The sequence below is a fragment of the Bos javanicus genome, chromosome 1 (genome assembly GCF_032452875.1).
Source record: "Bos javanicus breed banteng chromosome 1, ARS-OSU_banteng_1.0, whole genome shotgun sequence".
NCBI classification, from domain to species: domain Eukaryota; kingdom Metazoa; phylum Chordata; class Mammalia; order Artiodactyla; family Bovidae; genus Bos; species Bos javanicus.
Window position 1 is genome coordinate 51,951,295 of NC_083868.1, and position 23,946 is coordinate 51,975,240.

Sequence of the window (23,946 nt, forward strand, 5' to 3'; positions counted from 1 at the left end):
AATACAAGAGACACTTATGTATTAATTAGAGTAATTCCTATGGGACTACTACTTGGCAAGGCTTTGGGTATGACTAAACATAAATTATATTATATATAAATGGCTAAACACAAGCATCAAACATTCAGAAAAGTTCTATTTAGTAACCAATTAATAGAAGATTGTTTCATTTCATTATTTCTAACTTCTGATTGTGAAGATGCATATTCACTTGTCAGATCAGAGATTACAATATGTCCTTTATACTTCTGAAAATTTAAGTTTAGCTTTCTCTGCTACTGCTACTGCTGCTAAGTCTCTTCAGTTGTGTCTGACTCTTCGGTCTGTGTCTGACCCCATAGACTCCCTTATTTCAGAACTTTCAGAAATGTTTACTGGCCTTTCTCCACTTATTCTGAACCAGTCTTCCAAGAACCGGTCTTCCAGAGAAGTGCTGCAGAAGCAGCCTGCAACGAATGGAGCCTCAGTCAGGCTCCACCGACTCAACAACACATATGCGGCAAAATGATGAGTCGGTGGTCCTGAATGAGGCCTTCTCAGCAATGAAAAGACCCTCTAAGATGTCCATGGGAAGAGTAATCTACCTTACTCAAAATACCATTTTAAAAGAAAGATCTTGAATGCTTAGTGTATTTAAACTTTAATGACAAATCCTCAGAGTATTCTAAGTATAGAAGAGAATGACAGGAATGAAAAGACATGGCTAAGGTTGAAAAACATCAGAGAGAGTCTAGAAAGAAAAGCAGAAACTGGGACTAAATCAAACTAAATGCACACCAAAGCAGCTATTGAACTTTTTAGTTCTACAAAGATGTACATTTTGTCAGATTGAGAGATCAACTCGAAAAAGCCTGACACAAGGTCTCACATATTTGGCTGTTCAAATCATTTCTTCTCTTCTTGGGCATTAACTCAGAGCAAGTTTTCTGGAAAATCTTAAAACAAAGCAAAACATAACACTTTTGCATTAACCATTCCCTTTTCTCCCACCCTCCCTTCCACCTTTCCCTCCTTCCTCCCTTCTTCCTTCCCCCTCTCCCTTCCTCCCTTGAAGATATGTCCCCTGAAATGGAAATCGTGCTGCATCTCTAACCTAATGATGAATGAAAGCACCACAAAGTTGGCTTTTATATCAGAAAAGGGAATAGACCCAAAGAAAATTGTGTCATAAATAAAATTTGTGGAAGTGACTTGTAAGTTATAAATGCAAGCATTATTCTTCTCACCCAGGGGGCATTCAATACATTCCTTATGATAAGGAATTCCTAAGTGTTCACTAAAATTTTAATGTCTTTCCTGTCACTTATTACTGACAGATGCCATAGGGCATTTTGTCTAAAATTTAATAAAGTCAACGCTCATCAAGAAATCAATTAAAATGCAAGCTGTCCGCAGGCTGACTCCTGCCCTAGGTGATGAGGATGGTGCATTCTCCTCAGACCAAGCATATCTCTGTGGTGATTAAGCAATTCTCAAAAGTTGTGAGTATCCCAGGATACCACCCATGACTGTCACAGAACACTAATTTGTTCTCCCAAGCAGAGTGCTATACCAAATTTTATTCATGCTACCCATCATTTCTCTTCCTCAAAACGTATTAGGGGGTGATGACAATATTGGCATTTTAAGGGAAAAATTAAATAATTTTTTACAGAATTATAACCAATGACTGCATACAAATGACACCCAAAGGAAACAATGAAATACCTGTGTTCTCAGTCAGAATGTTTGCTGCTAATAAACAAACAGCAAAAGGATCTTAGGCAACACAAGTGTTCTGATATGAGTGTAAATCATCATTGCTAGGTTACAAGATCCTCAAATAATATTTGCATAGCACTTGACATTTACAAAACACTTTTATATATATTCTCAATTTGTTATCAAAGCAAAACTATAAAGCTGTATTTTGCTATTGCCAATTTAAGCACAAGGATATGAAAACTGAAAGAGGATATATGACTTGTTCAAACTCAAGGAACCAAGCAAAGGCAACACTGGATTCAAACTCAGAATGTAAGACTCCAGGTAAATCTACCTGTCCCATTCACTTATTCTGCTGCCTCTGTACAACTCTGTAAGACATTAGAAACTGTAAAGATAATGACAGGCGCAGTACAAGTTCAGTAGTCTTTAGAATAAAGAGTTCAGTAGTCCTAGACTTCTGGACTGAGAATTTTGATTGGGTCCATTCAGCATGAGAATGTCAGTGATAAGGCCTTCTCTTTGGTCCCAATTCCTCTGCATGAAAACCTAAGAGCTTCAATTTTATCCAGCCTATAACACTTAGGGCCTATGTTTAAAATTAAAAAGGTTCTGCTCCTCTAGGCTTGGTTCAAGTGCTGAACATGTGACAATGCAGAATCCTGGGCCTCATTCCAAGCCTATTAAATTAGAATCCACATTTTCAAAAGGTCCCAGGAGATGCATATGCATTAAAATTTGAGGACCAAAGCTCTGGTATAAATCTCCCTGGAATTTACATTCTAGTAGACTCAGGGTCCTGCCACTGTCAGAAGCTTAGGACTATGGGCCAAATATCTCCTAATTTTATGGTGATTAGATGTAACTCTAAATTCAGTTTCTCAGTTGATACTCACATCTGTCTCAGCATGTTTCCCTCTCAAAGGAATAAGAAGAACACAGTGGTCAGCCAGAGCAAATAAAGGACAAGCAGAGTTGAAGCTAGGTGGCTTGCCATTTTCTGCAATAGAATACTGAAAAGACAGCATTAGAGAATTGGCAGAATGTTTTAATATATTAAAAATATCTCTGTTCAGAGAGAATGGTTTCTTGATTAATGAATTCCCTTATTACCAAAGGAGTGAAGTGCTACGTGTCGGTCCCAGGCTTCTACAGCCCTGACAAGCAGCAGGGACTAATCTGTAAGCGTCAACAAAACATATTACATGAGTCATCTGGAAGCTTCAGTATATACGTCAACATATACTTTACATCTAATTATGATGTACTTTCTAGATGATGCATATTATTGTGAAATGGTAATCTGCCTAAGGAAAACAAATAATTCAGAAGTCTGCATCAGGTTTCAAAAGTTGCTATCATATATAACTAGAAGTCAATGATAATTTTGGAGATTTGTTCTCAGAAACTAAGATTGTGGGCTTAGGAGGAAAGCAGGCATCTCACATTGCAATGAAACTGTGAACAATCAGGTGGGGCATCAAGTCCAAGTGAGCACAGCCTGAGGAACTGATCAAATCTGGTGTCAGCTGAACACCAACCACAAGGAAGATCCAAAAGGAAGGGTTCTGCAGTTAACTAACCACAGCTGTGACAACTAGACCCCAACTGATGCCCCTCCTGGCATCAGAACCCATTTTCTTAGCAACAAGTGAAGTCCATTCTAACTATAACTGCTCACCATGAAAACAACATGGCTCAACTCAAACAAAATCCTGCTGCAACTGTAAAATAAAGGTTCTGAAAGAAAAAGCAGATCCTGGAGTTCCCTAGTGGTCCAGTGGTTAGGACTTAGGACTCTCACTGCTGGGGGCCTTGGGTTCGATCTCTGATTGCGGAACTAAGATCCCACAAGTCATGTGGCTGGAAGAAGCCTTGGTTGATATTAGGCAATTAATTAATACTTGTTTAAAGATCGTGAATGAAGGAATCAATGAAACAACAATGGAGGCAGTGATTATTGTTAATCCCATACCAGCTTACTATCTAGAGTCATCTCTTCTGCTCATATGTTGAAGATATTTTCTTTCACAGCAGCAATGAGGCTCACCAAAGTCAATAACATGGAAAAACTTTTATCTTCCAAGCATCATGCTGGAATGGGTAGCATACACAGAATGAATGATACATATTGTTTTAATTGCAGCCAATTTTAGTACACTTAAGTATAATTTGCAATGCAGGAAATTCAGAAGTAAATTTATATTTGTCACAATACTTCCTAAAGCCAAGCATGTGTCTTGAAGGAAAGAAGCAAAGTTTAGCATGTAATTAAAGGAAGAATTGCAAGCCAGGGCACATAAACGTATCCTTACACAGTATAAAGAGGAGTATTGATGAGCACTCTCATCTGCTGGGGTCATACATGTGTGCTAAGTCACTTCCACCGTGTCTGACTCTTTGGCGACCCCATGGACTGCAGCCCACCAGGCTCCTCTGTTCATGGGATTTCCCAACAAGAATACCAGAGTGGGTTGCCATGCCCTCCTCTCCTAGAGGATCTTCCAGACCCAGGAATCGAACCAGCATCTCTTAAGTTTCCAGCATTGGCCGGAGGGTTCTTTACCACTAGGGCCACCTGGGAAGCCATTTGAGGTCATATCAGCACACAATTATCCAGGTCTCCAGATATGGTATTACACAGATGATATGAGATCCATATCTCATATCTATTGATCTCATAGTTTCTAAACATTACATAAAGCTTTCAAGAGCTATCAAAAAATTCAGGATTGGAAAACTTAATATCAAGAAACACTTACTGAGAACTTGCTAAGTATAAGGCACTCAGGAATATCAGTGGTAGAAGTAAGATATCTGCATTAGCTATAAAAGCAACCATATTCATGAGTACTTCTTTTATGCTCCATTTAAATCACTTTTGAAATTACATTTTGGTTGGAGAAAATGATATCCTCACTACCACTTATGCATTTTCACATGAATCCAACTGTATCAGTCACAGGATAGTCCTTGTTAAATAAAGAATAATTAGTTCCTTTTATAAAATGGATGCAATAATTCAAAAGAATAGTAGCCATCATCTCTTGGGGGAAAAGTGAATTAGCAAAAGGAAAGTCTGTCAGAACATTCAACATGTGATATTAGTAATGCAGTAAGAGGTAACCTCTTTGGGAAGAGGTTAGGGTTGAAATGGAAGACAAATTTACCAGAAAGAAGCATCAGAACACTGGGTATTTCTATATTCACAAGAATAATTATTAAGGCAATGTATTATGATAAAATATCTGTAGCTCCTGTCCAAGGACATCAAGAATGACCAAATTAGAGCAAGTTTATGCTTCATCCAGGACAGTGTTCAGCCTCTAAACATGGTAATTAGTAAATGTTTACTTGAGTTGAAAAAGAAACCAAACACCTATCCCTAAAGCTGTACACTGCATATCCCCAGTGCAGCATCTTATGCCACAGCAAGCATTTTTGTGAAGAAAACTGTTTGAAAACCTGTTAGCAGAAAATCCAAGGTACAGAAAGTATGCAAACCTAGCCAAAGAATTTTAAAATGTTCTTCATGTTATGGGTGTATTGTGAAGACATGGAAAAGAAAAAAGGAAACAGAGGTGGGGAAAGAAAGGCAAAAATGGAGGGGAGGAAAACAGTCATCCCTATGCACTCTAGTGTCCCCTGAATTTCTAAATTAAATTCAGAATGAAAGTTTCCAAAATAAAAAAATGCCAACCAATATGACTGTTAACAACAGCAAAATCATCTCTATTACATATTCAGCTTTTTTTTTTCCTAAGCCTAATTCTAGAGACTAAAAGTGTGACCACAGAGGACATAGACTTGAAATGAAAATAATGCCTTTATTAGATGTATAAAGGTGAAGCACATCCCAGCAAAAGAAGATGACATTGCTGAAAGGATTAACTTTGAAGTGATAAGGAAAAATGAACAGGGGAGGAGAAGAAAAGAATTGGAAGAAATGGAGCAGCAAGAACATTATTTCATGTAAATTAAAATTAAATGTAAAAGGATGACAGTAGTTCTGATCTTGTCAGGCTGAGATATTTTGGTGGCAGACAGTAATAGGAGAATTATAAGCAATTTGCAAACCACGGGTCTGCAAGCATGCACATTTCTCCTCTCTTATGATTCTTAATCAAGTTTTTTTTTCCACCAAGAAAAACAAACTCCCAAATATCAGTTTCATGAATCCCTGCCAAAATCAGGAGCAATCTGGTCCCTGCCAGTGACAGACAGCCCCTGCCAACCACAGGCAAAGTTTGACAATGGCTGCATTGCCTCTGATGATGCCTCCATTTGATAACGTGCTTCCTGGAGCTATGTTTCAGACAGGTGCAGATTGCCGCCGTCTCCATGCTTTCTCTCTGAAGCAGCAAATGTCCCCTACCCTCTCCCTGCCCTGGGTATAGCCCTCTGGCCTGGGGTTGTTCATTCCACAGATGGGATCCCTCCCTCACCCAACTCTCTTTCTATAGATCCACACAAGGGTCTGTTCCTATCTCTTTTCCTCTAATAGTTGATACATCATCCTTATTCTGTGCCATGAATCTTGACATATATTAATACATTAAAATTATTTCATCCTCAAAAACAATATTTAATCCTCAAAACCACCTTATGTGGTTTGCACTACTATGACCCTCACTTTACAGGTGAAGAACCTGAGCAAAGAATGAATAATGACTTAGCCAAGTTACACTCCTAGGAAAGAATCTGAACTCAGGGAAGTCTAAGTGCAGAGCCGGTCCCATTACTTCATGGCAAATAGATGTGGGAAACAACGGAAACAGTGACAGATTTTATTTTCTTGGGCTCCAAAATCACTGTGGACAGTGACTGCAGCCACAAAGCACAAGCTGGAATCCAGATTGCCAGGAGAAATATCAATAACCTCAGATATGCAGATGACACCACACTTATGGCAGAAAGCAAAGACCTAAAGAGCCTCTTGATTAAAGTGAAGGAGGAGAGGGAAAGATGGCTTAAAATTCAACATTCAGAAAACTAAGATCACGGCATCTGGTCCCATCACTTCATGGCAAATAGATGGGGAAACAGTGGAAACAGTGAGAGAGAGACTTTATTTTGGGGGGGCTCCAAAATCACTGCAGATGGTGAATGCAGCCATGAAATTCAAAGACACTTGCTCCTTGGAAGAAAAGTTATGACCTACCTGATTGATTGATTGATTGCCTTCGCTCAGTCATATCTAACTCTTTGTGACCCCATGGACTATAGCCTACCAGGCTCCTGTGTCCATGGGATTTTCCAGGCAATAGTACTGGAGTGGATTGCCATTACCTTCTCCAGGGGATCTTCCCGACCCAGGGAAGATGACCAACCTAGACAGGATATTAAAAAGCAGAGACATCACTTGCCTCCTAAGGTCTGTCTAGTCAAAGCTATGATTTTCCAATAGTCATGTATGGATGTGAGAGCTGGACCATAAAGAAGGCTGAGCACCAAAGAATTGATGCTTTTGAACTGTGGTGTTAGGGTCCCATGGACCACAAGATCATCAAACTAGTCAATCTTAAAGGAAATCAACCCTGAATATTCATTGGAAGGCCTGATGCTGAAGCTGAAACTACAATACTTTGGCCACCTGATGCATAAAGCCAACTCATTGGAAAAGACCCTGATGCTGGGCAAGATTGAAGGCAGGAGGAGAAGGGGATGAATGAGAGAATGAGATGGTTGGATGGCATCAGTGATTCAATGGGCATGATTCTGAGCAAGCCCCAGGCGATGGTGAAGGACAGGGAAGACCGGCATGCTGCAGTCCACGGGGTCACAAAGAGTCAGACAAGACCAAGCAACCGGACAACAACATGGAAGTCTGGTCCCAGAGAGTCCTCTCTTGTAACAGTGGAATTATATAGCCCTATTTCTTCTATTCAGCATTATTTATTCTAGCATTATTACATGCAAGCTACTGTGCTAGAAGCTAAAGATGAGTAAAAAAAGATACAGCATCTTTTTCTTGGAAGCTGTCAACTTGGGGTGACAAAGAATAAGTGACCCAGTAGTGTCACTACAGTGGAAGTGTTCTAAGGAGAGAAACACATGGTTAGGGAGAATAACCAAAACAATTGAAAAGAGGATCATGCATCTCCAGGACCTGAGGGATGAGAAGGCACCAGCTATACAATGGAAAGAATATGGGCAAAGGCCCAGAGGTAGGAAAAAGGCTTCCCGTTTCTGGGAATGTAAAGGAAAGTGGTGTGATGAGAGCAATGTGGATGAGGAGAGAAATGGAGTAAATCAGATGATGCAAAACATTACCATCTATGCAGGGAGTTCAGTTTTGAATGTGTTATATATACTTGATCTTGAGCCTCCACCTTTGTGTAAAATCTAAGTATGACTTGACTAGCCCAAAGTAGCAAACAATAATAGAATCCTCAGAGATACTTGGCAATCTGGGAGACATCTTATTTTCCTAGGTGAGGGCTCTGACAAGGGAATTGCCAGAACTACATACCACCCCCTGGTGTGGCTGCAAAACACAAAGCTTATTTCTGAGAAAGAGCCTGAGGCAACCAAACCAAAATCAATTCTTTGCGCAGCCAGGAATGGCTTGAAAGAGAAGCCCAATGTCACTGGCTGCTAGAATCATGCAGAAGAGATGAATAGAAAGCCCTGAGATATCTTACGGTGATAACACGAGACCATACTGCAGCAGAGAGCTCTGCATTTCCCCACCAGATCGTAACAGTGATACTTTCAGTGATGGCAGCAGGGAGCAAGACCTAAGACCAGACAGCATGGGTGACATCCCAGTTCATGGATGGCTGAATGGAAAAAGGACATCTTGGACCAGATACCTCCCTCTGATGCCAGATCACGGATGCCACTTTGAGGAGAAGGCAAGGGAAGGAGGAAAATTCTGAGTTAGCTCAGTTTACATCTAAAACTGATAGAGAAAGCAAGAAGGTGATAGAGTTTATCTGGAAAATTACAATGTTTTACCTTTAAGCAGAATATGAATTAATTAGTTTTGAAATGTAGCTCTATTTCTTCAAATACCTAAGCAAACTTATTTGGAAATTTTCACTGACTATAGTAGGAATGGCTTCCTGGCCTTTACCAACCAGTTCCCTTCACAGTTTTCTAGGAGATTCTGCAAGGGGTTTCACAGGGGGACATAAACGTTCAGTCTATAACATCCTCTTTTTTCTCCTTCTTTTTTGCCTCTAACTCTTTAAGGTAGACTTTAGATGGTAGCTTAAATATTAGCTCCTCATTCACTCATTCATTCATCCATTCATTCATTCAAAAAATATTTATGCAGGGCCTGTTATGTACTTCCCTGGTGGCTCAGTGGTAAAGAATCCGCCTGCAAGACAGGAGATGCAGGTTCAATCCCTGGATCAGGAAGATCCCCTGGAAAAGGAAATGACAACTCACTCCAGTATGCTTTCTGGAGAAATCCTATGGGCAGAGGAGCCTGAGAGGCTACAGTCCATGGGGTCACAAAAGAATCATACACAAAGAGCTAACAACAACAACATTATGTGCTAAGTCCTGGTTCTAGGTTGCTGACAAAATAGCAGAAAAGGAGAGGAATAAGGTCATTAAGCTGACACTTATTAAAAACAGGGAGCGGGAGCGTATGCCACAAAAATCAATAACCATGTACAATGCTTAAAATAATCCTGGGTTATCTGATATAGAACAAATGGGTAAGTACCATAGTTGTTTCTGTAGTCGTAGCAGAAACTAACTTCAAAATTGGAAGTCCCATTATACCAAAGTCTATTATTTACGTCATTCTACCTTTTGTGAGATTGTAATATCGCTAATAGTTATTTAGTTGTAACTCTGCTTAACTTGCCACATGAAACCAATTAACAGTGTGGTATAGGGAGCAGTACGGTGGATTAAAAAGGTCAGAGGCTTCAAAGTCGGGAGTTGAGGGCTCTAATTCTTGATCTGCATTCTGCTAGCTGTGTGCCCTTGGTAAGTCATTTGACATGAAACCTCACCTTACCCAACTTCAGTATAGGAATAATAACATGTAACTCAAAGTTTTGTTATGCATATCAAAATAACAGTAAAATTAAATATTATATGTTTGTTTGGTTTGATTATGGAGTCTCAACTCATTGAATTATAAATCTGGAATCATTTTACTGTTTTCCCAAATAATACCAGTCAAGTGTCTCCTTTCAACCCATTCCACTCAGGTACAAGCTTCTTACAGATCTCTCCTTCTGCTTATAACATTTTTCAGGATGGCTAAGATTCTCTCATATCTTACAATTTTCTCTCTTCTACAAAAGCAGGACACATAGTAAGAGGAAATGACTGGCAGTGGGGAGGAAGGGAAGTGATCTCCGGAGACATCTCCTCCTAAATTTCAGGGGCAGTAAAAGGAGGCTTGGAGACAACGGACCACTAGAGTGACCACAATGCCTGTGACAAATCCACCATTCATTCTCTTTCTTCCAGTTGTTGCTATTTCCCTAGAACAATGATTGCTTATCAATACCACCTTTGAAAGCGAGATCCAAACGTTGACTCTCTGTAGGTTCTTGGAGGGTACTTTGGGCCTCCTCCTGCATGGTCCCTCAGTTAGGAGACCAGGCTGAAGCTAAGTTTATTCCTCCACGCCCCAACAGCCACAGCTGTGGCCTCCTCATCCAGAAGTTGCCACACTCTGCCCAGGTCACAACCACCATGAGCAGTGGTTTTCCTTTACACAGAAGACACACATATTCTTACCAAACGTTGGGAACAAAGCTGAGCCTCTGTCACTCCACTCACAGACAGCTCTGTCATCTCTCTTCTGCCCTCTATCCAAGTCCAGAGCCAGCAGGTAGTAGGTGGGCTCAATGGAGAGTTGCTTTCAGGACAAAGGTCATCAGCTGTAGACCTCTTGAGAGGAAGAACTCATGCATTCACTCCCAACAACCCCCCATTACTCCAACGTCAAAGCCCCCCATGGCATCGCCCTCACGTAAGATTAATGCCAAAATCCTTATCATAAGAAGCTTCTAGTCATAGCAAATTCTCACCCACACCACCACACAAGCCATGTCCCATGCCATTCCCACCCCTTGCCTCACTATCTTCTTTACAATCATCAAACATGCCATCCTACTCCTCACTCAGTTACAGACAGTGAGCACTCAAGACAGAGTTCTGAGGAACACCAATATTTTGTGGTGGATTAAAGGAGGTGGTTGTTGGTGGTGTTCAGTTGCTAAGTCGTGCCTGACTCTTTGTGACCCTGGGGACTGCAGCACTCCAGGCTCCTCTGGGTTAAAGGAGAAGACAGCAAAGGAAAAAGAGGTGAAATATCCAGTGAGGAAGAAAGAACACCAGGAAACACGATATGCAGAAGCCAAGTAAGGACTGTGTCTCTAAGTAAAGTGAGTGCTCGACCATATTAAATGCTGCTAAAATGAAGCCCCAGAACTGGTCTTTGAATTTGACCAGCTGAAGGAGACTGGAGATCCTGAAATAAATGTTTTAATAGAGTAGTGAGGACAGAAGGCAGACTAAAGTAGTATAAAGGTGAATACGAGGTGAAGAATTAGATAATCTTCAAGATAATTATACTTGATACTGGGAATAATATTTATTGGCACTTAAATTATTTTAATTTAAAGTGGACATACTCTTTGCCAGATACCATGCTAAGTGCTTTACAAGCATTTTCTCATTAAGTCCTCACAGTAACACTATCAGGCAAGGAAACTGAAATCTAGAGGGAGTTAAGTAAATTGTCCAAACACAGCTAAGAAGCTGTGGCTGACGAGTGGCCCTCAATGATACTCAAGTCCTAATCGCTGGAACCTCTAATGTTACTTTATATGCAGACATAAGGATGTGAGGTGGGGATAACCAGGGTTATCCAGATGGGCCCTAAATGTGGTCAGAATTGTCCAGAGAGAGGCAGAGGGAAAACCGATACAGGAGAGAGAAGACACTGTTGTAGCCTCAGCAGAGACTCGAGGATGCTCCACCACTGACTTTGAAGGGAGGGACTCTCAGGCCACAGAATGCAAGGAACGAAATGCTAAAACCATAGGAATGCAGGGCTTCCAAACGGAGCACTGCCCTGAAATTAAGGACCTTAATTCCAGCCCAGGAAACTGCTTTCAGACTTCTGATCTCCAGAACTATAACAGAATAAATGCATGTTGTTTTAAGCCACCAAGTTTGTGGTAATTTGTTATGGAAGCCATAGGAAACAATGGCATGGCTGTGATCCTTTCTCTAACACAACTGAACAATACATCCAAGTGTCCCACACATGGAAAACAAAGAGATGGCAGGAAAGGAAAGAAAGGAAGAAAGAGAAAAGAGAAGTGAAGAGAGGATGGGGGAAGCAGCGAACAAGTGGAGAGGGAGAGGAGGGGGAGAAGAGGACAGGACGGAATAAGACTGCAAATATTCTTGAAGTGACAACAGAGCAGAGCACAGCACCTTCATGTCAGGGAATATTATCCCAACTCAGACTGAGCTGGCGTTTGTCCCACAGCTGAGAGTTAGCTCCAGGGGATTAAATCACAGTGCAGACTAATCTATAAATCCTGTGGCATCATAACTAAAGTGAAACCAGACTGGCGTAGGCCTATACTTTGGAGGTCGATTGGTTCAGTAACTGTTGGTGGTGGTTACTAAATGGCAATATTACAGAGTAACAGGTGAAGATTTAAAAAAAAAAAAAAACTATAAAAAAACAAAAATGACTTGTTTCTGCATCAGCAACTCAAGCATGGCCTTAATTTACCTTTTTTTTTTTTTTTTTTTTGCCAAGTCACATAGCACACAGGATCTTAGTTCCCAGCCTAGGGATAGAACCCAGGTCTCCTGAAGTGAAAGTGTAGAGTTCTATCAACTGGACCACCAGGGAAGTCCCTATTTGCTTTTTAAGATATATTCTGCCAGTTCCTTTTTTCTTTTTATCTTGTTATTACTTATTACTGGATATCATTTGCTATAATTACGTTGCGACGTTCACTTAATATGCTATAATAAGCTACTTTCAAAAAGCAATTTTATAAACTTGAATATCTTATTTAATTTCATGTTTAAATAATTCACTGGCATATATTAATCAGAAACAACATCTCAAAAGATATTTCTTTGAGATAGTTAATACAAAGAAAAGAGGTTTAGAAAGAAAACAAATGATTTGGGTGCCTAAAACTATCTCTCAAACAACTTGAGACTAACGGCAACTTCTGTCCCTTGGATTCAAGGGTGTATCTGAGAATGAAGTAGACTGAATCTATAATCCTGACTCGCTGCGCTCGCACAAGATTCTCTTCCTAGTTGAGGTTAGTGTTACATCAATTTTTCCTAAGGAAATTAGATACTTCATTTTGAAGTTCTCTAAGATTTGGAAGAGATTAGAATAGAAACATGTGGAGTCCATATATAGATTTTGAATACACACAGAACAGTAATTTTCCAAATTTGCTAACGAGTAGTCCTCATATTACAGAGTTGAAAACTATATTTTAAGGGAGAATAAAGAATTAGCAGTGATGCAGGGGAAGGTACATTGGTGGGAAGAACTGCATTTAATTCAGTTTCTCCTTTTCAAAAACAGAAAGGGAAATAGCAACCAAATAATACAACCTGAAAAGGTCTTTGTGCTGAAATCCATGTAGACAGCATTATCCTCCCTTCTGAAGATTTATCCCCCTTCACAAAAGGGCAGAAGGAGTGCTCTCAGTTTCTGTCACCCAAAGGCGCGAGTAACAGTGACATCTAGTGGCATATGGTGATATAGGATGGCGAATCAAATGCTCAGCAAGAGCCAAGAGCAAAACCTGGGAACCACAGAGCTACATTCAAATTTCCTGATTCATGTGGCAATGAAGCTGTATTCCAATGGAATCAGTGAGTCCCTTCTCTGGGAAAATGACATTGTCCTGGGTCAACAGTAGGAAAAGTCACTCAGTATTCATTGCTGGGGAATGTGAAGCCAGTAGGCAGATCACATCACCTCGGTCTTGGAATTGGAGAGGTGGCAGCAGGATTACCAGGGTATTTTTAAAAAGCATTATCAACATGGATCCAAACAGGTTATGCTTCTCAGATAGAAGAAAGGCAGCTGAATATACTTCTGAATGCCAACCCTAAAAATCTATCCAAAGATATTCAATTTCACTTTTCTTTCTTGTATGTCTCTACAGACTGTTTTCTCCTGTCAACAGAAGAGGCCACCTCAGGCTGTCCTCTAACAGCTGACACTGGCGCTCCATCCTTTGGGTTAGACCTATGAGCTGCACCACTCTGCCCTGCTCTACCTGGGGTGCCAGCCACAGCATCCTTTTGTCTGGTTTCCAGGTCAATAATCTCTCCTGGCATCTGCCTATTTCACCCCTTCCATCCTCCTCCCCCTCCATCAAGAAATTTAATTCCAAGTTGGCAGGCAGAAGGTCAGAAATCTTTGAAAGCCGCAATTTCCCTCACCCACGCTCAGGGCTCGCCTCTTGCACATTCTGCCAAATGCCAACTTACTGCTCTCCCTCCTCTGTCACATCCTGCATCTCTGCCATGCCCAGACTGTCACCTGAATCTTGCTCTCACATCTGCTTCCCTCCCCTTCCTCAGCAGCAGGGCTATCTTTTAATAGTAACATCCTGCCACGTCTGTCCCAAAGGCCCAGGGCATCGTGTCATCCATCCTGGGACCAGCAGCCTCTTTAGAGCTATCGACTCTGGGACTTGCCTCTGTCAGAGGTGTTGAGAGGCCTGGAGCTGGCCCACAGCACCTGGGGAAGGAGAACTGACAGTCCCCCGAAATCCACACAATCACACCTCTGCAAATGGACCAGGTTGAAGCAAAAGACTGCAGGCTGGAGTGACAGAAAAGACAAGGACAAAGCCACACCGAACCCCAATAGGTGACAGTTTTATTTCCTTTTATATGTCAAAATGACATATTCAGGACTACTTTAGAACAGTCTGTTGGCCAAAGGAAAAAAATTAAATATCTGGCATGATTTTTGCCCACTACGAAGGAATTTTTTTAAACGCATGCACTGGGTATTTTACACCTTTTTTGTTTTAGAGAGGGGACCATGTTACTGTTTAATTTTGAAAATACAAATCGTACGGAAATGATATCCTGAAAAAATAGATTTTATCTCACTTGTTCTTAACTTCTTATAACCATTATGTCATCACTATCAATTCTCCCCCAAAAGAGCAAAGATACCTGAGCTACCTACAAAAGGCGCTAAAGAAAATGACAGCAGGAAATTCGCTAGCGGCCCAGTGGTTAGGACTTGGGGATTTTGTGCGCTGGGCCTGCGTTCAATCCCTGGTCAGGGAACAAAGATTACGCAAGCCATGTGACATGATCAAAAGAACCTAAAACCAAAAAAGAGAGGGAGAGATCAGAAGGCAATTATTATCTATGATAAAAATATCCACTGAGCAGAAGTTGAAAATATGACTCCAAAATCTGTGAAACTAGGAAAATGTTTACTTGTAGCAACTCAGAAAAGATGGATAAATAACTAACTAGTAAGAAAAAAATGAAGTTACAAAAAAGTTTCTTTAGTATACTTTAGAGATATTATTATTTTTGTGTCACACTGCTGTACACATAACATAGTGTCGTATTTAAACTGGGGTATACCATATACAGGGCTTCCCTCATAGCTCAGTCGGTAAAGAATCTGCCTGCAATGCAGGAGACCCGGGTTCGATTCCTGAGTCGGGAAGATCCCCTGGAGAAGGAAATGGCAACCCACTCCAGTATTCTTGCCTGGAGAATCCTATGGACAGAGGAGCCTGGCAGGCTACAGTCCATGGGGTCGCAAGAGTCGGACATGACTTAGCAACTTTACTACTGCTATATCATATATATTTTTTGGCTGTACTGGGTCTTCGTTGCTGTGCATGGCTTTTTCTCATATATTACATGAAAGTGTTTTGCTCTTTTTTCTTTCTGATAGCAAAGCAGGAACCAACCTAGCTTTTTTCTATTGCCAATCCAGTAGTAAGTATACATCCAGGTAGAATTTTTAAATATTAAAAGAATGTGACTGCAGTAAATAAATGTTTTAGTAAACTGAATTGTTTCCCCCACCCAAAATCCATATGTTGAAGCTATTAAGTCCAGTGTAGTGGTATTTGGAAGTAAAACCTTTGGCGTAATCAAGTTGAGAGGAGGTCATGAGGGTGGGGCCCCCATGACAGGATTAGTGTTCTTATAAGAAAGAACAGAGGGATGGCCATGCAATGAAAACCAGGAAGAGGGTCCTCACCAAGAACAAATATGCTGGCCCCTTGATATTGGTCTTCCCAGCAGCAATAACTGAGAGAAATGTCCGTGGTTTAAACCATCCAGTCTATTGTATTGTGTTATGTCAGCCCAAGCTAAAACAGATGACATCTGCCTCACACACTTTTCCATTTCTAAAATAAATATAGCCATAATCATGGAATCTTGACTATGCACCACTAAATCTACTGAAACTGGCACATGATCAGGAGAAAAGGAAACATCTGTCCTTAAAAGGAAAACAGGTAAAGAACAGAGTTGGCATCAGAAACATTCTTTCCCAGACTGTGTAAAAGGAAAAAAGAAAAGAATACATATAGAAACAGACAGAGATGAAGAACTGAGGTCTGGAAAGACTGACAATGATTACAAGATTCAGACCTCACAGGGTTAGTATTTGGAACTTGCTTTGTCCTCGCCGTGTTTTTTTGTATTGCTGAGAAGACATTCAGCTTGGGAGGACAGGAAGCCAGTCTGTCATTCAGTGACTAATACTAAAGAGGGTATGGGATGAACGGGCTTCTGCAAACTGAAAGAACCATGGAGGGTTTCTCCACCTTTACACTGTGAGTGATGGACTGATGGTGAGTGCTTGCCTAAGGCTTCAGCTCTCAAAGACATCTTTCATTATTCTTTTAAAAGTGGTGCATCAATAAATAAATAAAAGTGGTGCATCAAAATAATGCTCTGACTCAAAAACAAAGAATTCACTGAAACTGGTTAACAGTTTGGCTGTAAAAGAAACCACCATCCCAGTGTACCTGAGTTGAAAGCCATTGCTTTCTGGTTATGTAACCTTAAGCCAAGCACTTAGCCTCCCTGAACCTCAGTTTCCATCTTTAATCTAGAGATAATACATGTCTGCAATCTCTTACCTGATGTCCTTAGGACTAGATTTCAGAGTTTTTTATTATATAATGTAGTACATATACTGAATTTTATGCAAAACCCATAATGTATGAGACAGCAGTTAGTAAGCAAACATTTTGATAACCTTCAGCAAAATGATGGATTGATAACCTACTAGATGAGAAAAATAAAAGTTATTAACACCAGTTTTATGGTGGTTCAAATCTGGTGTTGTTACCAAAATTACAAAAAGAACTTTCCAATTTAGAGCTTTCTGGGTTTTTTATTTTGGGATGGGCAACTCATAAATATATTCATCCTAGAGTGATTATAAGGAATAAATGACCTATGGAGGATAGAAACTCATAAGGTTATGTAGGATGGATTATAAATGAGAATCTAAGGAATTCTAAGGAGCCCAAGTATAAGGGAAATCTCTCCTGAGCATAAAGTCCCTCTCCAAAGATAACCAACACTCAGTTGTCAAGTGACCTGAGAGGCACACTGAGAAGGTACATAGACTCCCTGGTTTCTATCTTCCATTCAGTATTCCCTTCTTCAGACTTGTATCTTTAAGCCCTGTGGGAGCTGGCTTTTCTGCAGCTTGGGGAAGGGAAGCACATATCAGTGTTTTCTTTTTTAACACTCTGCCCACCTTCTAACTCACTTCTCCCCCTTCGGGCCCCCAGTGAAAAGGAAAGAGCTTTGTGCACTGGTTTACAGTTTTTAAAATGTGTTGCCTCCACTGACTTCTTTAATCACTACAGCAGTTAATGAAAGGCCAGTCTTAACCTACTATTTGCAGTTAGTATCAGGATCTAGTTTCCAAGCTTTCTATATCCCCTTCAGGTGAAAAGCATCATCACAGGATCCCTCCCAGGGTCCAGGAGATCTGTCTCTTCTCAGTTCAAAGCCCACGTCCGACTTCACAAGCAGAGTTTTTATCTCTAATCTGAAGAGTGCCTCCAATCCTGCCCAGTGACTCATTTAAAACTATCCCACACACGTTGCCTCGTCAATCCCCCTAGGAATCCACCTTTCCTGAATTCAATCACTAAGGGTCTTACAACAGAAAATTGCTTTACAGTTTTAGCAGCAACGGCAGCCATTCAACTACTACTGTGAGCAGAGATCTGCTCTTTCATAGGGTTTTGGAGAATGAACAATTACTGTGGAAGAATAACCACCCACACAAGTATCTTATGACTTGGACATTATATTTCTTAAACATCTTTTTTAAAAGAACATCGTAAGTCAGGACAAGAGTCATCCTTTGAAGTATTTCAGTAACTAATAACAGGCCTTTACAGTTGCTATCACTTCTGTTTAAATTTAGAAATCAACAATTACATGCATGCACATGTGTGTATATGTTCCCGTGTATTAGCACATGGAACAAGTAAGCTTGATGCCACAGTGTACTTAAAAGCATTAAAACATAATCTATTCCTATGTTGTTGGAAAAGAATATTTTTAAGGTAACAGTTATCCAAGTACCTCTGACAAAAAAAGATTACTTGTATTATTATTAATGTTTCAGCAATTTAACCATATTCTTATTATTTCATAGGCCATGATTCTGATCTGATACCAAGTTGCACCTGTGAGCCCACTGTCCTTGTATGTGCAGTGTGTGCAGATTCCTTCCTTATGTTATATAATGCAGTACTATATGGGCTATTGGGCCTCAAAACACCAGGTGGCAAACACTTCGAGAATTAGAGATGCTGTTACCATGGGGACAAGATGCTGGTCCTTCTCAATGCAATCAACACACTTCCTTTTTTCAGAAAAACTATTTCCGCAGGAAAATAAATAAGCTCAAAATTCTTAAAGCTCTGTATTTAATAGTGACAGCAGAGCTGGGCAAGCAATGGAAAAACATTTAGGAAGCCTTGTTTTCAAAAACTTATTTCTGATTTTTGTTCTTCTCCCTGGCTAGTACTAGGTGATGGGACCAACTTCAATGATCTCAGGCTCCACTTCTCAAGTGTCTGTCCTATGTGGTAGATTACTAAGTGGCCATAGATCATTTTTCTTCCTTTTCCTATATCCGTTTGCACTTGACTTTGCAGCTCTTGCCACAAAGAGTGAGAATCTATTCCCACATGTCTTGAATGTGGCCTCATGTCATGTTTGTCTGGCCAACAGAATACAGCAGAGCTGAGAACATATCAGTTCCATGCCTTGGGTCCAAACACCTGCACTCTTCCACTTTCTTTCTTAGGGTCCTGCCCACCTCCTTGTGGGCCTATACGAGGAAGATGAGAGACACTGGCTTAGCCATCTCTACTGTCACCCAGTCTAAGCCAGCCACCACCCTCAGAAGCAGACCCACCTAGTGAAAGACAACTGCCTGCAGACACATGACTTGGCCCAGTGAGACTAAAAGAATAAACGAACCCACAGAATCATGAACGAAATAAACTTAAGAGTCTTAAGCCACTGAGTTTTGGAGTGATTTATGTAACAAAAGGAAATCATGTACCATACGCTTCTTTATTAGTTCTGTCAATTTTGAAGGTCATATGCAGCTAGATTCTTAAAACCAAAGACTAGTCTGGCATGACATGTGCTGTGCTTAGCTGCTTAGACGTGTCTGACTCTTTGCGACCCATGGACTGTAGCCCACCAGGCTCCTCTGTCCTTGGGGATTCTCCAGGCAAGAATACTGGAATGGGTTGCCATGCCCTCCTACAGGGGATCTTCCCAACCCAGGGATAAAACCCAGGTCTCCTACATTGCAGGCAAATTCTTTATTGACTAAGCCACCATGGAAGCCCAAGGATACTGGACTGGGTAGCCTATCCCTTCTCCAGGAGATCTTCCCAACCCAGGAACCAAACCGGGGTCTCCAGCATTGTAGGTGGATTCTTTACTAGCTGGGCTACCAGGGAAGCTCTGAATACCTATTAAAAATCCCAAGCCGGTATGCACAAGCATAAACACATACATATATTCCTCACCCTGACAACATGGACAGCAAATAATTTCCTGTCATACATGAGTTCAGAAAAGTCTGAAAAGGAAATTTAACCCAGATAAACAATCCGTCCCTCTCACCTGCATATTTACTAAATGAAATCATCTTTGCTCTCCCAAGTATTAATAGAAGATAAGTATACTATTATAGATTTTATGGAGAACACACACACACACAACCAAAGAGAAAATTCCATTAACATGTTCACCACATGCAAAGGAGATCAGCATTCTTGTTTTATTTATCAGTGGTAGGTGAAATCTAACATGGTGGACAGTAAAGGGTTAAATTTAAAATATTTTAGACTTTAAAATGTTTATCTCTAAAGCAACATTATTTTCCTGGAAAAAAAATCTGAATGTTGTTCTTCAAATTTTCTTTTCCCAATTCTGCATGCTCCCCTTTGCCTTCTCTTTTCCCAGCCATGGGGGCCCTAGAGCCTTGCATTGAGACGGTGATCTCACAAGTTAAAGGACCCAGAATCCTCATGTCACCTTCATGGGGGCAGAGCCACCATGAAGAGCTGTTGAACACTATTTGATGTTGTATAGGAAAGAAATAAGTCAATGTACTGTTAAGATTTCAAGATTTGTAACTACAAGCCAGCAAAGTCCACCATAAAGAAGTTTTAGGGCATGTGGACATACTGACAGGAATGGTCCTGCAGAAGGAGGAAATGGCATTGATGCAGGAGAGAAAGGGGACAACTTCAGGAGCAACTTCCTTGAGAAGGTGATCCTGAGCCCATTTTCTCAGATAAGACTACAGAGAATGTGAAGTTGGCATACTTGCTGAGGGATGATCAGGGGGGTACTTTTTTGGTTACCACTATTCTGACCCTAAATCAAGGGATAGATCATTGGCTGAGACTGTGAAGGGGACTGCAAGTCTGAGGACTAACTGGATGCTGTAAAACAGTCTTCTAATGGAAAGAGAGTAAATGACTAGAAAACTGTTGAATGTGAGATGTGTTCCCATAGGGACTGAATGAGTACTACTTTCCTCCTGCTGTTGTTTAATCCCTCAGTTACATTCAACTCTTTGCTACCCCATGGACTGCAGGACACCAGGTTTCCCTGTCTATTATCAACTTCCTGAGCTTGCTCAAACTCACGTCCATTAAGCCGGTGATGCTATCCAACCATCTGACCCTCTGTCATCCCCTTCTCTGCCTTCAATCTTTCCCATCATCAAGGTCTTTTCTGAGGAGTAGGTTCTTCACATCAGGTGGCCAAAGTATTAGAGTTTCGCCTTCGCCCTTCCAATGAATATTCAAGGTTATTTCCTTTAGGACTGACTGGTTTGATTTCCTTGCTGTCCAAGGGACTCTCTTGTCTTCTCCAACACCACAGTTCGAAGGCATCAATTTGTCAGCACTCAGCCTTTTTTATTGTCCAGCTCTCACATATATACATGACTACTAGAAAAACCATAGCTTTGACTATAAGAACCTTTGTAGGCAAAGTGATGTCTCTGCTTTTTAATATGCTGTCTAGGTCATTGCTTTTGTCATTGTTTTTCTTCCAAGGAGCAAGCATCTTTCAATTTTATGGCTGCAGTCACCATCCATAGTGATTTTGGAGCCTAACAAAATAAAGTCTGTCTCTGTTTCCATTGTTTCTCCATCTATTTGCCAATAAGTAATGGGACCAGATGCCATGATCTGTTTTTTTGAAAGTTGGGTTTTAATCCAGCTTTTTTCACTCTCCTCTTTCAAGAGACTCAAATTCCTCTTCACTTTCTCCCATAAGGGTGGTGTCATCTGCATATCTAAGGTTATTGATATTTCTTTTAACAATCTTGATTCCAGCTTGTGATTAATCCAGACCAGCATTTTGCATGATGTACTCTGCATATAAGCTAAATAAGCAGGGTGACAATATGCAGCCTTGATGTACTCCTTTCCCAATTTGGAACCAGTCTGCTTTTCCATGTCTGGTTCTAACGGTTGCTTCTTGACCTGCATACAGATTTATCAGGAGGCAGGTAAGATGGCCTGGTATTCTCATCTTTTTAAGAATTATCCAGAGTTTGTTGTGATCTACACAGTCAAAGGCTTTAGCATAGTCAATAAAGCAAAGTAGATGTTTTTCTGGATTTCTCTTGCTTTTTCTATGATCCAATGGATGTTGGCAATTTGATCTCTGGTTCCTCTGCCTTTTCTAAAACCAGCTTGTACATCTGGAAGTTCTGGGTTCACATACTGCTGAAGCCTAGCTTGAAGGATTTTGAGTATTACTTTGCTACCATGTGCAATGAATGTAATTGTGAGGTAGTTTGAACCTTCTTTGGCATTGCCTTTCTTTGGGTTTGGAATGAAAACTGATCTTTTTCAGTCCTGTGGCCACTGCTGAGTTTTCCAAACTTGTTGGCATATTGAGTGCATCCCTTTCACAACATGATCTTTTAGGATTAGAAATAGCTTAGCCAGAACTCCATCATCTCCACTAGCTTTGTTCGTAGTGATGCTTCTTAAGGCCCACTTGACTTCACATTCCAGGATGCCTGGCTCTAGGTGAGTGATCACACCATCATGGTTATCTGGGTTGTGAAGATCTTTTTTGTATAGTTCTTCTGTGTATTTTTGCCACCTCTTCTTAATATCTTCTGCTTCTGTTAGGTCCATATCACTTCTATCCTTTATTGTGCCTATCTTTACATGAAATATTCCCTTAGTATCTCTAATTTTCTTGAAGAGATCTCTAGTCTTTCCATTGTATTGTTTTCCCTCTATTTCTTTGCACTGTTCACTTTAAAAGGCTTTCTTATCTTTCCTTGCTGTTCCTTGGAACTCTGCATTCCGATGGGTGTATCTTTCCTTTTCTCCTTTGCCTTTTATTTCTCTTCTTTTCTCAGCTGTTTGTAAGAAATCCTCAGACAATCATTTTGCCTTTTAGCATTTCTTTTTTCTTGTTTTTCTTTATCCATGTTCAGCTGTTTGGCCACACACTTTATCTAAGTGAAGACTTGGATTTGATCACAGTGGAAGTTTTGCCAAGCAGGATTTATAAAACACAATAAAAAGATGAGGCACCAGAAAAACAAAGGTGTAGAGAAGGCATGAGTATGGCTTTATTTCCAGCTGTTTTTGATACGAAACTGGAGCCTCTGTCAGTTTCTTCTCTAGGTGACTGTATAGAGCAGACTCCTTGCCAACCAATGTTGACCATAAAGATTAAGTGAGAACTGAACTTTCATTTTGTGAGAACCAGTAGAATTTTGGGTTGCTGTGCATGTGTATGTTTGATTTGTCACCATAATAAAACCTAGTCTCTCCTGATTTGTACACACTCCTTGATTCCACAATGTACAAAGCAAGAGCCGGGGAGGGAAGGAGATGGGAACTCATCAGAGAATGTGGTTACATTGAGGATACACAAATAAGGATCTTGGGGCTGCAAGATGGGCCAAGAGGCTTGGATGAATTGAAGTGATTGAGAAAAGTGAAGATGTGGGCTTGGTTACATTTTTGGAAAAGGTACATTGTTAGGTGTACTTGTAGCCTCCTTCAACCAGTCTCTCAGGCACACTGTGATGGAGAGATGGGGCCTGTGGTCAGGAGTGAGGGGCAGAGGTGAGAGCTCTGTGACTGGCTCCCACCACCCTCTACATCCTGGTGGGGACAAAAGAAGCATGTTACTATTATTATATACACTTTTATTCTAACAAGGTATTTTCTCCTTCTTGGGCTTTCCAAATGATTCACATAGACAATATATTAACCACCCCCAAGAAAGTCAAAACAAACATTTTTAGGAAGGTGAGGTGGAAGAAATAAAATAGAGGGAAAAAAGGAAATGGAAGGGAGGTGCATGAGAATCCTCATTATACTCGATAGAGTTCAACAGGATGATGGGATAATGTGTCACTTTTGTCTCTGTACATTTCTGAAATTTTAAGGCTTCTGCAAGGAACTCTAAGTATTAAGAGGTGGGAAATACATAATATAGTCAAAGATTCATTCACTTCTTCACTAATTCATTTAATAAGTAATTATTTGTTTATTGCATAGTATATGCTGAGCACTTTCATCAGTGCTAGAATTAGAAGCTAAGAAATTATCCAGTACAATCTGTTTATTTGAGTGGTTGGAAAAACTCAAGGGAGATTATAAGACCACCTTAGTTAGATAGTTAGCAAGAGGACTAGAAAAATAGAGATAA

General features: G+C 40.5%; 1 long non-coding RNA gene across 3 annotated transcripts in view; it reads right to left on the reverse strand.

Moving 5' to 3' along the window:
• Positions 1 to 783: 783 nt before the first annotated feature.
• The window catches only part of LOC133228792 (uncharacterized), a 180,617-nt gene continuing 157,454 nt past the window's right edge, over positions 784 to 23,946 (reverse strand). For all 3 annotated transcript variants that reach the window (XR_009730378.1, XR_009730373.1, XR_009730370.1), the window contains 2 exons: positions 2,601 to 2,717; positions 784 to 935 (listed from right to left, as the gene is read on the reverse strand). This is a non-coding gene — a long non-coding RNA (uncharacterized LOC133228792). The remainder of the gene's footprint in view (positions 936 to 2,600; positions 2,718 to 23,946) is intronic.